Source organism: Megalopta genalis, unplaced genomic scaffold (genome assembly GCF_051020955.1).
Source record: "Megalopta genalis isolate 19385.01 unplaced genomic scaffold, iyMegGena1_principal scaffold0021, whole genome shotgun sequence".
Taxonomy (NCBI): domain Eukaryota; kingdom Metazoa; phylum Arthropoda; class Insecta; order Hymenoptera; family Halictidae; genus Megalopta; species Megalopta genalis.
Window position 1 is genome coordinate 2,405,702 of NW_027476091.1, and position 15,218 is coordinate 2,420,919.

At 42.2% G+C, this 15,218-nt stretch overlaps 1 long non-coding RNA gene across 1 annotated transcript; it reads right to left on the minus strand.

Moving 5' to 3' along the window:
* Nucleotides 1-2,863: 2,863 nt before the first annotated feature.
* LOC117223468 (uncharacterized) lies at nt 2,864-4,763 on the minus strand. Its single transcript, XR_013035100.1, has 2 exons — nt 3,261-4,763; nt 2,864-3,139 (listed from the first exon to the last, which is right to left on the minus strand). It is a non-coding gene; the product is annotated as an uncharacterized LOC117223468 (long non-coding RNA).
* Between the last annotated feature and the right edge of the window lie 10,455 nt (nt 4,764-15,218).

The following is a 15,218-nucleotide window of genomic DNA, read 5'->3' on the forward strand; positions in this document are numbered from 1 at the left end:
CGCTGGCCGTTTGCACGAGGACTGAAGTTCCTATTGTGCGCACGACTGGTCGCTACACTTCTTCGTCTGGTACTGCTACAGAGAGACTCTCCTTCGTTCTGATTAGCGAGTTTACATTCAAAGGAAGTGTAAAAGGACTGTGCAATGAGAACGCTATTATCTTAACGTGTAACGTTCTAATGTCATAAACAGAAACTGTAAATACTTATAGAACAATGGAATGGAAAGTGCGGGTACAAAACGAAACATTAAAGTGTTCGATGGTGAACGATACAGTGTTTCGAAATTCCGTGTACGTGCTGTGCTGATAGAACTAAATATTATGCACGTAATCGACGAAGAACTACCACTGAATAAAACGGAGAAGTGGGATAAAGCAGAAGGCATAATTACAGAGAATCTGCCAGACTCGTTACTATGTTTCGTGAAATCAGAAAACAGTGCGAGAGAAATCTTCAGAAATTTGGACAATTTGTACAAGCGAAAAAGTCTCGCCATTCAACTGGTTCTGCGAAAGAAATTACTGAGTACAAAATTGCAAAGTGACACCCCATTGATGAAACACTTCACGACATTTGATGGCCTAATCACTGAATTGAAAGCAGCTGGAGGAAAATTAGAAGAGATAGATGTAATTTCTCATTTATTATTACCACTTCCATCATGTTATGATGGGAGCATGAAAATAAAGCATGAACAAGTAAACTCAGTCCAAATGTACAACACTATCAAAGCTAATTTTGAACTACGGCATGAACGCTTGGGACATATTGGAAAAGGTAAATTCTTAGAGTTAAGAAATAAAGATATGATTAGCGATATTGAATTGGTAAATAAAATAATACCAAATAATAACTTATGCGAAGCTTGCATTAAAGGAAAACAAGCACGATTGCCATTTAAAAAGGATAAAGATAAAGATCATGTAAAAGGACCTTTGTTTATAGCACATTCGGACGTGTGCGGTACAATTAATCCTTCCACAATAAATAACAAATATTATTTTGTAACATTCATAGATGAGTACACTCATTATTGCGTTACATATTTAATGGAACACAAATCAGAACTTTTTAATGTTTTCAAAGATTATGTTGCAAAAAGTGCTGCTCACGAGTCCGAGTCTGCTCCGCATGCCACCTTCCCCTGGTCAAGAAACCTAGGGCGTGGCAGAATATCTTCGTGACAACTGTTCACATCAACTAAGATGGACGTGCCAATATTCAAGTGAGCAGTTCGGGAGTTGGATATTTCGATTTCGAAAAGTCTAAGCCCAAGGTTGCAGAAATGACCACTTTTTTATTATACTTGAGATATTTACAATATTCGACGAGCGTAGCTGCTGTAACTGCCGTGCCGCTCGAGTATGGAGACTGCCCCGCATGTCACCTTTTCCTGGTCCGAAATATTTTGGATGGAAGTATAAAACTATGTAACTTGTCGATCTGTATTATCGACTGTAACTAACTATAGTCATCGACAAGCTCGTCTGTGGTGCATCTTTTTGGTTGGAAGAGAACTGTGGCGCTAGTAGTGAAAAATGTCGGAACCTCGAGGTAGTGTTTTAGATCCACTAGCCGTATGTCTCAATTATGTAAGTAAACAACTGAAAATACACTCCACTGCCTTTGTACATGCCTTATCTCGGTTGCTTCGGTTGTGAATTTTCGATTCGAGCTCTAAATCTCTCGATGTTTACGAAAAATTGTTAGCGGCGGTCACCTTGTGACGTCATGCTCGTGAGATTGACACACCACTCTGGTCAAATATTGCAAATATCTCCTCAATAACTGCAAAACGGATATTTCTACAACCGAAGACCTCGAGTTTAGTCGTTTGGGAATCTAATTTTTCCACTTGCGAACTGCACACTTCGATATTAAAGCGTCAGTTTTAGTGGATGTAAACCTCCAAAACCAATACACGTATATGGTTTTTCTTCTATGTGTGGGTCGTCATAGTGTGCGTTTTTCCGTCCTCTTGACATGCTAGATAAGTCATGCAGCGTAAAGCTCTTCGCCTTATTTTTGACTGCAATAAAATTTTTTAAACTCTGTTTTTTATTTCCTTTTGCATCAAACCAAGAGTCATATAAATTTTTAAAAACTTTTGCAGCATTAGCTCCTACTACATTAACCCCTTGCACTACTTTCACGAGTCTGACTCGTGATGAAAATTTTGTGCCAAAATTGAATATCACGAGTCTGACTCGTGCTACAATTCAATGCCAAACATAGATATCACGAGTCTGAATCGTGGTCCTAATCCCGGGCCAAGTATGATTATCTCGAATGGCATTAGGCATATAGGCCAAATGTTACCTAGGGGATAGTATTACAGGTCCGCGGTACAGATAACATCTCTAAGTTAAATAAACATGGGCACTTGGCGAGACCAAGAAAGTTTCAGTCGTTCTTCAGCTTGTACCATTCCGTTGTACAAAGCGCATACGTTTCGAACAGCCTCCTTTACAGAAAGTAATATTCTTCATTATTTATAATTTTACTAAGCTCACGACCATGTATAAGAAAAGAAGCAAAATTGGTAAAAAAGCACTTACCTCGCGGAGAAGTGAGAGTAATGAAAGAGTAGAAGAAATAGTTACAAAGAGTGATGAAAATTCTGATGTCAGCAGCGTCATTGTGCCAGTGGTGAATCCTGCACGAATATTAACCGGTTCATTCTCATGGACGTGTATACACGCACCGCGATATCGTTCACGCAGTCCCACAGACGCGTAAACACGCGCCCCGCTATCGTTCACGCAGTCTCACGGACGTGTAAACACGCTAGTATTAGATAAAGAGTTTAATTTGGAAAAGTGTTAATTTTGGAAACGGTATATAGAAGTAATAAACATTGATTTCAAAATATTTCAAATTTATTATTGCTCTGTATGATATAATTCAAAACAAGGAACTGCACATAATGCAACATCACAATTGATACAATGATATCTGGTTTCTTTGCGAATCGATTGTTGCTTGCACCATACACACCGTCTCATCGGCATAGATTTCTTATTTGTTGGCTGTAATTTTTTTAAGAAACATCTAGATTGCAGTCGCAATGGATGAAGATGATTCCTCCTTCCTTTCCGATGAAAATTCTCTGTTGGATCGTTGTAGTTATTTAGTAACTGCAATATTAAATCTTCTTTCACTTCGCACAAACTTTTTCGGTTTACATGGAGGCAGTTCCAAATTGCATGTGCATTGCATATAGCAATATCTAATAAATAAAAGAAATACTTTTTGTACCATTTGATTGTTTTCCTAAATGATCCAATGCCATGTAAAATTTGATCTGTGTGATCAACAGCACCCATGTGCATATTATAAGCTAACACTACGTTTGGTTTTTTAATGGGTTGCCCCGTTTTTTTATCAACTTTATCTGTGGCTACCAACTCTGGGGTATGTACGGTGCTGAGAAGCGCTACCACTCTTTTATCTTTCCACGCACTAAATGTCATGAATTTGTTATAGCGCACTGTCAGCTCACCTTTATTCAAACTTTTTATTTTTTTTATTTTTTCGTCGCATGGCAAACCTCTTCTATTCATTCGAACGGTACCACACGCATGTGTTTTATATTTATGTAACTCCTCATATAATGCGGGGGAAGTATACCAGTTGTCTAAGTATATGGTTCGTCCTTCATTTAATAAATTTCTTGACAAATTCATTACAATTGAACCCGACTTTCCTAATCTGGACTGTCCTTCATTTGATATGCGTCCATCATATAATTTCAAATTATAAATATATCCTGTCTCTGATTCGGCTAAAATAAATGATTTCACGCCGAATCTTGCACGTTTGCTGCTAATGTATTGCTTGAAAGAAAGTCTGCCTTTCCATAATAACAGACTTTCGTCGACTACAATGTTCTGTCTTGGTCGATATGCCATTTGAAAACGACAAATAAGAATATCCATGACGGATTGGATTTTTTCGGTCTTTCTAATTTCATTATTATTTGCATCAACACTAGTGAAATGAAGGAATCGCAAAATATTGAAAAACTTTTTTTTTGACATGATTTGTCTAATAAACACAAAATTATACATTGCCTTTGTATTCCAATACATGGACATCTTCGGCAAGCGAACAATACTCATATGAATAATAATTGCAAAAAAACAGTGCAAATCATTACTAGATACATGAAACTGAGATCTGGAGAAACCTTGCTTTCGGCTGTATTTATTAGTCTCCTTCACAATTAACTCTATGAGTTCTTCACAAAAAAAAAATTTGAAGATTTGAAGAAAAGAACTATCTTCTGATATACCAGATTGGGGTAACACACCGTGATGTAAATCGCTGTACCTCCAAACTTGTGGCGTAAAATTTTGCGTGGCAGTAGGAATATTCCATTTTCTTTGGCGTAAAATATTTTTCCATCTTTCGCACAAAGGAACATCCTCGTCAGTCATATCACTTTCCACAGCACTTTCACTTTCACTACTACTATCACTAATAATTCGATTTCTAGATCGTCGCATGGTGGTCATCTTTGCAGAACAGTCAAACGTACACTAAATGAAATTACAAATTAGTACTAACCACAAACTTAGTCTCTCCAGACGGAGCAAATCAGTAGGCGTGTGTGTACACGTCCGTGAGACTCCGTGAACGATATCGCGGCGCGTGTTTACGCGTCTGTGAAACTCCGTGAACGGTAGCGCGGCGCGTGTTTACGCGTCTGTGGGGCTGCGTGAACGGTAGCGCGGCGCGTGTTTACGCGTCCGTGAGAACGAAGCGGTTAATTATATATGATACTGATGAAGAGGAAAATCCTAGATCTTATTCGAGTATTGACTGGAATTGGAAGGAAACTGAAACCATAATAAAAATTTAGGAATATTCCAAGTCTCATGGTGTTAAAGACTATGTTTTAGATCAGTTAGATACACATGACAGATTATTAGATTTATTTTTTACCGTGTTCGACGAAACTTTCTGGTCCTTGTAGTTACGCAAACAAATTTTTATGCCCAACAAATAATGAGCAATAGGAGAAGAAGGAAAATGGATGATCGTTGGTTTCCAGTCACCAAGAATGAGATGTTCGCTTATTTTGCGTTGTGTATTTTGATGACGCAAGACAAAAAACCTAATATTGACCGGGAAGTGATAGAAACTCCTACATTTGGTACAGTAATGCCGTTGAAAAGATTCACTCAAATATCACATCATTTCGCAAATAATGTAACGGCCCAAAACAACGACTGCCTTTACAAGATAAGACCAATTATTAATTATTGGAACGACAAATTCAATAAGACTTACACACCAGATCAATATATAAGTATTGATGAGTCATTGATGCAATATAAGGGCTGCTTGGCATAGAAACAGTGTAACCCATCCAAACGCGAGCCAGGTTTTTAATAAAAATATATAAATAATATGAAGCAAAAACTGGATTCTGCAGCAAATTAAAAATATATATTGGCCAAGACAAAATTGACCTAAATGACAGTGCATCGGAAAATGTTGTGATGGAAGTGTCAAAACCGGTACTAAATAAAGGATACACATTATATATGGACAAATGGTATTCCTCATCCGCTCTATTTCTGAAATTGCACAATCAAAAGATAAATGTTATTCGTACCGTGCGTAATACCAGGAAAACTATGCCGAAAGATCTTCTAAAAAAGAAATTAAAACCAGGAGAATATCTACACAGAACGTGCAACGGGTTTTTGGCGGCTGTTCGAATGTCGTGGAAAAGGAAAGGAGTGGGGAGACGTTTCGTCCGGGGCCCGCTAGTGGACTCATCGGTAAGGCTATCCTAGCGGGCCCTTGCCTTAGACATAAGGGTAGGACGAAGTCTCGGAGTATATATAGGGATCGAGGCGGATCGGCTACTAGCGGGAAGAGGAGCCCTCTGCTGGCGGGTCTGGAGGTAGCCGCCACATACCCCCCTGCCAGTGATAACGATATCTAAGATGGAGGTCCTCTCCATGCTAGGTGTTTGCTATACCTCGTGGGCATCGACGCGGTCGTAAGGATGCCTGCGTAGCTCTACTCGACTTGACCGCGTTTAATGCCCGAGGTAGTGCAAACGTTACCTGATCCTGATCCCAGCTGGATCAACCTACATCAGAGCCTTAAAGCTACTATGTACAATATTTACAATGATGTAGGTTGATCAGAAAGGTTGTGTGTTCATATCACGTCGGGGTCACCAGTTTGGCGGCAGTTCGTGTGTCGTGGTAAAGGAAAGGAGTGGGGAGACGTTTCGTCCGGGGCCCGCTAGAGGACTCATCGGTAAGGCTATCCTAGCGGGCCCTTGCCTTAGACGTAAGGGTAGGACGAAGTCTCGGAGTATATATAGGGATCGAGGCGGATCGGCTACTAGCGGATCACATAGGAACACCCCCACTACCATTTTTCCAGAGAAAATCTGGCTATATGAAGGCCTAAACGCGACCGGGAATCGGGATAGTTTCGAGTCATTCGTCGACGTGGAAACGCTAGTGAGACGAGTCTTAATTCTCCTTCGAACAAACTAGTGGGTAGTAGACATCAAATCAGAAGCTCCCGCCGATTCAGTGCGAAAAGCTGAGAGCGCGATAGTCTGCGAACACCTACATACATTTGTAAAAACCGGAAACGCGTAATAAATTAGCTTTTACCAGTTTTCTTTGGTTACAAGTTCAATTATTTCCATTTCCTATTTCGAAGCAGTAGTTGGTACAACCCACAAAGATATGTCTTTACCGCTAGAGGTATATCTTTATTTCTTTTTCTTACAAAGTTACGAGGCAGTCTAATACCAATAATTACAACCTTAAACGTAGCCACCCATGCCGAAATAAGCATCGGCCGGTCTACGCACCCCTATGAAAAATCCCAATTGCGTGCAACCTCCGGCCACCCAACCTGCCTGGCCCTCGGCTCGTAACAATGGAACGATAAACGTGATGTTTATATGTTGGCAACCAAATACGCATCTGTGGAATTGACCGAGGTGAGAGATAGACACGCTAGAACCAAATTGAAACCCAATTACGTGATTGAATACAACAATGGAATGGGTGGAATTGACCCCAATGACCAAATGTTGGCATGTTTCCCCATCACGAGGAAATATCTGAAGGGCTATAAAGAACTCTATTTTAACATGTCCGAAATGACCCTATTTAATACATATATTATAAAAAAACAATTACAAGATTCAGGAAGACAATCATATGTGAATTACAGAATAGATATAGCCGAGGCAATTTTAAAATATGTTCAGCTGCCTGACTACACAAGACGCTCGACATCTGCACGATATCAAACACCAATATGCTTACAGGCACAATATTGGGCTCATTTTGAAAACATTTTGATCCAACTCCCGCAAAGCAACATTCAACTAGAATATGCAACGTGTGTCACAAACACAATGAACGAAATGAAACGACGTGGGAATGCTCAAAATGTAAGGTGGCCTTACATGTACAGAATTGTTTTATAACCTATCATACCAAGCAAGATTACTAATTTTAGATTCGTAATTATTTTTTAACTTAATAGTTTGTTAATATTTAATTGCTTATTTATATTTTGTTTCTCATTTTTAGATCTGGTGATAACGATATTGATTTCACTTAAAATATTACTACCGTGGATTTGCTTTCATTTATATTTACCCGCTATTGCTTAATCATATTATTATTACTTATGCAAAATTTATTTCTTATAATATGTAATAATTAAACTATTTTTTGCAAGTTTTTTATTCAAATTCATTTGAATTTCCAAAGAGCTCCATTGCGGGAAGTAAATACGAGCGGAACTATGTAATTCGGTCGTAAAGTGTCGTGTTTCAAATTACGCCACTCGAGCTCCGCCGCTGGATTCCTCCCGCGAACATTCCGCTGGACAAGTTTGGCACGGCTTTTCCAGAGTTTCCGCGTAGTGCAAGGGGTTAAAAATACTGGAAATATTAGTTAGATGTATTCATTCTTTTTCCAGAATTTTTAAACATTCTGTTTTACTTCTTTCTTCATCAAACCAAAGGTCATATAAATCTTTAAAGGTTTTTGCAGCGTTAGCTCCTGCTCCACTTAAAATACTGGAAAGAATAGTTAGATTTATCTCTTCTTTGTCTAGAGTTTTTAGATATTGTGTTTTACTTTCCTCTTCATCAAACCAAAGATCATATTAGTCTTTAACCCATTGACTGCCACGCAAATTTACTGCGTCTTGCCCTGGGTGCCACGGTTTTATTTGAAAGAAAAAAAAAACATGAAGTTTTACAAAATATAATAATATTAAGTTACTGATATAATATTGCAATGGCATTTACAGTATTTTTATTGAAAAAAAAACAGTACGAGATAACTCGTAGCTGGCGTCACAAAATAAGACTCATGTGCTGAGTGCCATGTACGAGTTATCTCGTAGTGTTGTTTTTTAAAATAAAAATCTTCATATTGAAAGATATTTTCTGTAGTGCGTGCACGTGGCCGATGCCCCCACGTCATCGACTCAACGTTACACGTTACAAAGTAATAAACAATTGAACAAAGATCTGACTAAAAAGTAGGGGAACCGGATGCTCTCTGGGAAGAGGACTGTGCCAGAGAGCACAGTACTTACCCTAGAAACTTTAGAGACTGACGGTGCTTTTCCTATCTAAATGATATTTCTATCAGATAGATTTTTTGAAAGCAAAAGACCGTATCTACTCGTATTATCAATAAACATAGTGTTGAATTATATAAGTGGTGATATTTAGAAGGTGGTGCATTAACGAATGTACATCATATAGATAGCTATATAAATTCTGATATTAGAATAAAAATAAATAACTTATTTCCTCAATCCAGAACAATGGATCGTGAAGAAGAATCAGTATTTTTTGAAGAAGAATTTTCCACCAACAAGGAAGGATACTCTGAGGACAATAGCGACATAATTTCGGGAGGAAGTGATACGTGCGAAACCTAGTTTACATCTGAAAGTGAAGACAAAATACGACCTTTCCCTGCAAAACGACTTCGAAGGATTCTATAAACTTCATCGATTGAGCAGCTTCATAGTCCTGATCATGATGTGGATACATGGATAAGCGATAAAAGCGATCCACCACAGTTCGAATTTAGGGGAAATCCTGGGTTCATAAAAATTGTGCAAAAATCCAATCGCTATGCTGCCCAACAAATAGCAAAGTCTCACGTATTTCGATCGTCCCGGTTGCGAAAATGGAAGGATACTAAAACTAAGAGCGACCAACGAAGAGTTTATGGACATATGTCGCATAACAATATAGAGTTTACTGCTCAGAGGGCTTCGGAACCGCCAGAGCCCGTCGTATCCGGGTTTGGGCGAGCCAGCAACGAGGGATAATGCGATAAGGAGATTTACTGGCGTTGACGATAAATGTCAGGCTGGGGAGGGAGACGTACGCCAACTAAGCATGCGCCTTGAGCGTCTGGCGGAGTCTAGGCTACAGACCCGATTCGCGGCAGGTCGCGGTATGAAGCGCTCTGCGTTGGGGCGATCGGACATCGACGGCGACGACTCTGACTCGTCGATCACGTCCAATACGTTCGCAAGCGAGTGCCGCCGCCGTCTGACTGGGGATATTGCTGCGAAGGTGCTACAAACCCAGGACGAGGTCGCAAAGGTGGCCTCGATATCTAAGAGCCTCAAGGACAGCCTGGCTTGGGCGTTGAGGGTGACCGCACACAACATACGGGTTACGGTCGGCAAACTAGCACTCCGGTCATCTTCTGACTCCATAAGGGCGCTGGAAGCGGAGAATGCCCTCTTGAATGGTCAGCTGGCGGAGCTGCGGGCAGAGATGTCGCAGCTCCTTCAGTTGGTGGAGGGGTGGGCGTCGGCTTCGGCGATGCCGCCGCCGAGGACGGATCCGTCACCGGTGCCGTCACCGGTGCCGCCACTGCCCGTCGGCAACTGGATGCTATCAGACCCGTGGCGGGAGCGGCGAGGGTCGCGACTGCACCCGCGGCTGGGCCGGGAAACCTGCTGGCGCAGATCGGCTCCCTCATCGATGCAATATTGGCATCGTTCAGGAGGGAGCTAGCGCCGTGGGGAGGGGTCCCGGGAAGTCGGCGACTGAGTTCGCCTGGTCTGTTGGGAGGTGCCGGGGGCCGGCTCTGCCGAATCCCGTAAGACCGGAGGCCGCGCCTGCTGTAGTGCCGCTGCGACGATGTCCACTGCCAGGTCCAAGGAAGATCTGGCACAGATTAAGCATCGCGCTCTTACAAGGCCAACGAAGAAAGCGGATCTACAGGATCCGCGGTCTCCTCGACTCAACCATACCCCGAGAGGCCGCCACGGTGATCGCTCGTATTGGTGGGTGCACCAAGGGGGAGGTCAGAACCAGTGGGATCCGGTCCTCCCCCTCGGGTCTTGTCACCCTCTGGGTCCAATGTCCTGCAACGGCCGCACGTAAAGTTGCGGCTGCAGGCAGGATCACAATGGGCCACCGTGGAGACTCTTGGCGCCCGGCCTTTGCAGTGTTATCGCTGCTTCGGTATGGGCCGTACGAAGCAGGGGTGCACTGCGGCCGAGGATCGGTCCGATTGCTGCTATTGGTGCGGCAGTCAGGAGCAGAAGGTCAGTGGGTGTTCGGCCCAGCCCAATTGCCTGCTCTGTGCGGGCGCGGACAGGCCGGCCAGATACCGCCACGGCAGCCGAACGTGCCCCGCCAGTGCAGGGCAAGCGAGTGAAGCCATCTCCAAACGGTGGATAAGGCGGTGACTACCATGGCAACAAGACCGCAGGCGGTGTCGCTTGATGCCACCGTCGTGCCCGCGAGGGCAGATTGGGCCGCTAAATCCCCAGACGCCACCGCTTCCGCGGCCGTTGCTGTATCGCTGACACTTCCGGCCCCACTCTCAGTCCCAACAAGAGATAAGACACAGGTATTGTAACGCTGACACTTCCCGCCCCACTCTCAGACCCAACAAGAGATAAGACACAGGTATTGTAACGCTGACCCTTCCCGCCCCACTCTCAGTCCCCACAAGAGATAAGACACAGGTATAAATAGGCCATTAATTATGCGAGCAAGCAGTGACATTCTAATAATCGGCTCGGAACATCGATCACAGTGTAAAAGTTCCCACTCTAAGTGTATCAATTTTATAAAACTGTTGTAAAATAAACATAAGCTGAAAAGCCATAGCTTTCCAGCTCCTTTTAAAAAGCGAAGTCATTCAAATCCTGCGTAACAGTTGCAACGCTGATCCTTACCACCCCACTCTCAGTCTCCGAAAGAGATAAGACAGGAGTATAAGTGGGCCATTCGTTAAGCGCGCGGCAGTCCCATTTTTACGACTGATCAGGAAGGAGCATGGACCGAAGTGGACAAGTTCCCACTCTCGTGTAATAATTGTGTGATTGGAGTGAAATAAAGACACGCTGGAGAGCTACGGCTTACCAGCTCCTTTGAAAAAGTAAATCCATTCAAATCCTGAGTAACAACAGAGACCGCTATGTCCTATAATTTCCTTGTTTAAATTCGTGCGGACAAACGAGATCGTATTCATTCTTTCGACAAAACCTTGCCGCGAGCGAACGAGAGCGAGAACGCGGGAAAAGGACGGTTAGCTCGTCGTAGATCGAACAAGAAGACGACACGAATAAATTTGCCGGAAGATGTCGATTGAAATATGCCTCGCTCTTATGACCAAACGAAAATAAGAACAATTTGTCGACCAATGTTCACTCCAACGAATGGACGAACAAAAAAAGATTTGTCGACCGAAATAGAAAGAGTTGTGCCGCATGTCGGAATAAATATGTTCTCAAAATACTTATTCAGAATGCGCCGATCGAAATGTGCTTATAAAGCACATATTTTTTGTGCCAACAAAATTTACCATAAAATCGTCGAAATACGTCGTTCGTGGCGAAGCGCGTAGGTGTAACGAAAAGAGAACACACATTGACTCGAGGTACACAAATACGAAGAAATGTCGGAACAACGAATGAAATATCTCACCTCCTGTGCGAGTGAGATAAAAAATGTGCAAATCTGACACGGTGGCATCATTTGATTATGGGGTCTCCCTTAAAATGAAATACCCTTGTGAAATAAGACCGTTATATATCCAAAGTGACGAAAGACGTACAGTGATAGAAACTACATCCATTTTGGAGCTCAGTATTAACCTAGACACGCAAGGTTGTCGTTTATTTGCGCAATCAAACAACGCATTTAGATTTTACTCGGAATGTTGAGTCTGCTAATTCGCGGACAAACTAGCAGCTTCCCTTCGACGACGTGGCTACGAAAAAGAGGGAAACGCCAAAGAAAGGTCAAAATTAGAGTATATGGTTCGAAACGAGAGCAGCCAGAGCGACGACGGTTTTTCCACGACCGACACTCTTTCGTTCGCTAGTCCCGCGTGTCTGCGTCTGAGATGTCTCCGCATACGAGAAAGAAATCCCCGCCCCCTTCGAAAACATTCGATAACGAATTGGAACCTCTAGCGCAGAGGATTAGAAATTTGGAAGATTCAAAAATGCGAGAAAGTGATTCCTTTAAAACAATAATGAAACTTTATATCTTACAACGAAAGCTTATATGTTTATAATCACAATCTCTTTTCAGAAAGCAAGATAGCCGAATGTAACTTATGCAAACTGCAAATCGAAATATTAACAAAGAAAATAAAAGTAGAGCTTGATGGTTCAATAGAAGTATTACTGTCGGTAATAGAAAGAAGTGAGATGATAAACTGAAGAAAAAAGTTGATACGATAAAAAAGGTACAGTACAGTACAGCAAGTTCTCCCGAATTGTCCTTTATCTCGTAAATAAAGCTGGTTATGTGAACAACTATGAAAACGAGGCGCAAGGCTCGAATAATCGTATCCATCCCCCCTTTTCCAAAACTGTACATTTCTATTCACAAGATGAAGGACAGTTGGAGAGAATATACCATACTTGTTTCCAGTTAATAAATATCTTAAATCTTTGAGTTTGCATTTATCTTTGCATGTTTAGTTAGAGACAAGGATTAAAGTAATTGCTGAAATGGAATTGGGAAAAGAAGTGATGGATATATCGCGTAGCAAATATTCGAAAATTGAGTCGGAAATAAGTGTGAACAAAAGCAAAATAGATGCGTCAAGAGATGAGATCAAGAAAATCGAATTGGAGATAGCAGATTTAGGTGGTAAACGTATAAGGGCACTGCAGGAAGAACAAGAAAACTTGTTCTCAGAGGAAGTTTTTTTTTAGAAATCTCGCTGGACGATCTGATCCAAAAATCGGAAGAAGCCAAAAGAAATTTAACCGAAGCTATCGAAAAATACGATAGAAGGAGGAAAGAAAATTCGGAGATAGAGAAGATGATTGATAGCAACATATTGGCAGACGGATCAGGCCTGCCATCAAAGGTAAAAGAAATAGCAAAAAAGCTTTAAAAAATTCTGAAAATGCGATTAAACAATATGAAAATTCAATAACAAATTTTCAATGTGAGAAGGACAACTGTCACACAATGCTAAAGGAACTAAGAAAAGAAGTTATTCGTTTGGAAGTTGAACGAAAAAATTTATCTAATAACATACTTGTCCGAAAAGCCAAGGAGAATTAGACGAAATCTAGTATCTAGACGAAACTTTTCAAGACAGGTGGATCGGCCATGGCGGACCTGTGCCGTGGCCACCACGGTCACCCGATTTGAATCCGTTGGATTTTTATTTTTGGAGCTAATTTTAGCAATGAACATTTTCAAATTATTATTGCATTTTTTTACTGTTTTTTTGGATTAATTTTGTCTACTTCCAGGATGCGGAATGCGGTATACAAGGAAGCACTAAACAGCATCGATGAGATAGTAATCAGAATGCACGCAGCTGTTGTGATAACTGCAGAAACATTGGAAAAAGTCCAACAACAAGTAGTAAGCCGTGCCGAATGGTATACTGAGGTTGGAGGGCGGCACTTCGAGTAGCATTACTGCTATCACTAATCGGCGCTTTTCAGGGCCACCAATTTTTAACAACGGATTAAACGAATCAACGAAAAACACCCTACCCCTCCATAGGATACCTCACGATTTTGGATCTTTAGTGTGTGGAAGATCGGTGACGGGCACGGCGCCATATTAACACTAGATTTACCAGACCAGGCATTTTGATTGGTCGTGCAATTTCAATTCAAAATTCCTACTGCATGTAACATTTCGCTACCGTCCCTGGACAAGATGGACGCGGACACCTCAGACACGGACGAATATATTCAGGTAAGTAGGCGCTACCGAAATTCCAAGTGCAGAATCCACTCCGACAACGACTCAGACACCTCCCATGCAATCGTGTCCTCCCAGAGGACCAGAAACCAAAAACAGGAAAAGATCTAAAACCCATTCTCCATCCCCGGTCGCCCCCGCCCACAGCAACCACTCAAGCAGCAGCAAGACAGTCACGTACGCTCCCCCAACCGACCCCACCGTCAACGACCTCCGACAGAAATCTGAGAAGGTCACAATGGATCAATAGTCCAATCTACCTTCTGCCTGTCATCAGCGGCGCCTTTGAAAACGTCTGGCCGCCCGCTATCCTCCAGTAACTAAAAACTAGAATCGGTCCCAGGAACCTCTACAGGCTCAAGACTACCTGTCAAACACATCAGTCCGAATTGTCAGCAATAGCTCCATAACCTCCAAGGCAATTACCAAATGCTGACCCCAAGACTTAGTTTTAGGCCCCAACCTATGGAACATCGTATTCGACGATCTCCTAGGAATAATACACCGCTGTGGCTACGACGTGACGGCATATGCAGACGACCCCGTCGTCACTCTCTCCGGCAATAGTAGGAGGGAAATTGAACTCAGATCTTGCATCATATCCGATATTATCACAGCATGGTGCAGTAAGAACAAACGAGAGGTTTCAATGACCAAGTCAGAAATCCTCCTCAAAAAAGGGTTGCTAGATATCCACAAGCCACCCATAGTCAGAGTAGGAAACCGCACGCTCAAGATGCCGGCATCCATCTCGTACTTTGGAGAACACTTCGGCTCCCGCTTCAATATAACCCCGCATGCAAACTACATCACTAGTAAAAGCAAAACTACCTTCAGCCAACTATCTCGCATCACCAAGACCCGCTGCAGCCTAAATCACAGCAATATGGGTGTGATATACAAAGGCCTCTACGTCCCCACTATTACATACGCAGCCGCCAGTTGGGCCAACAGGCTTTACAAATGGCACATTA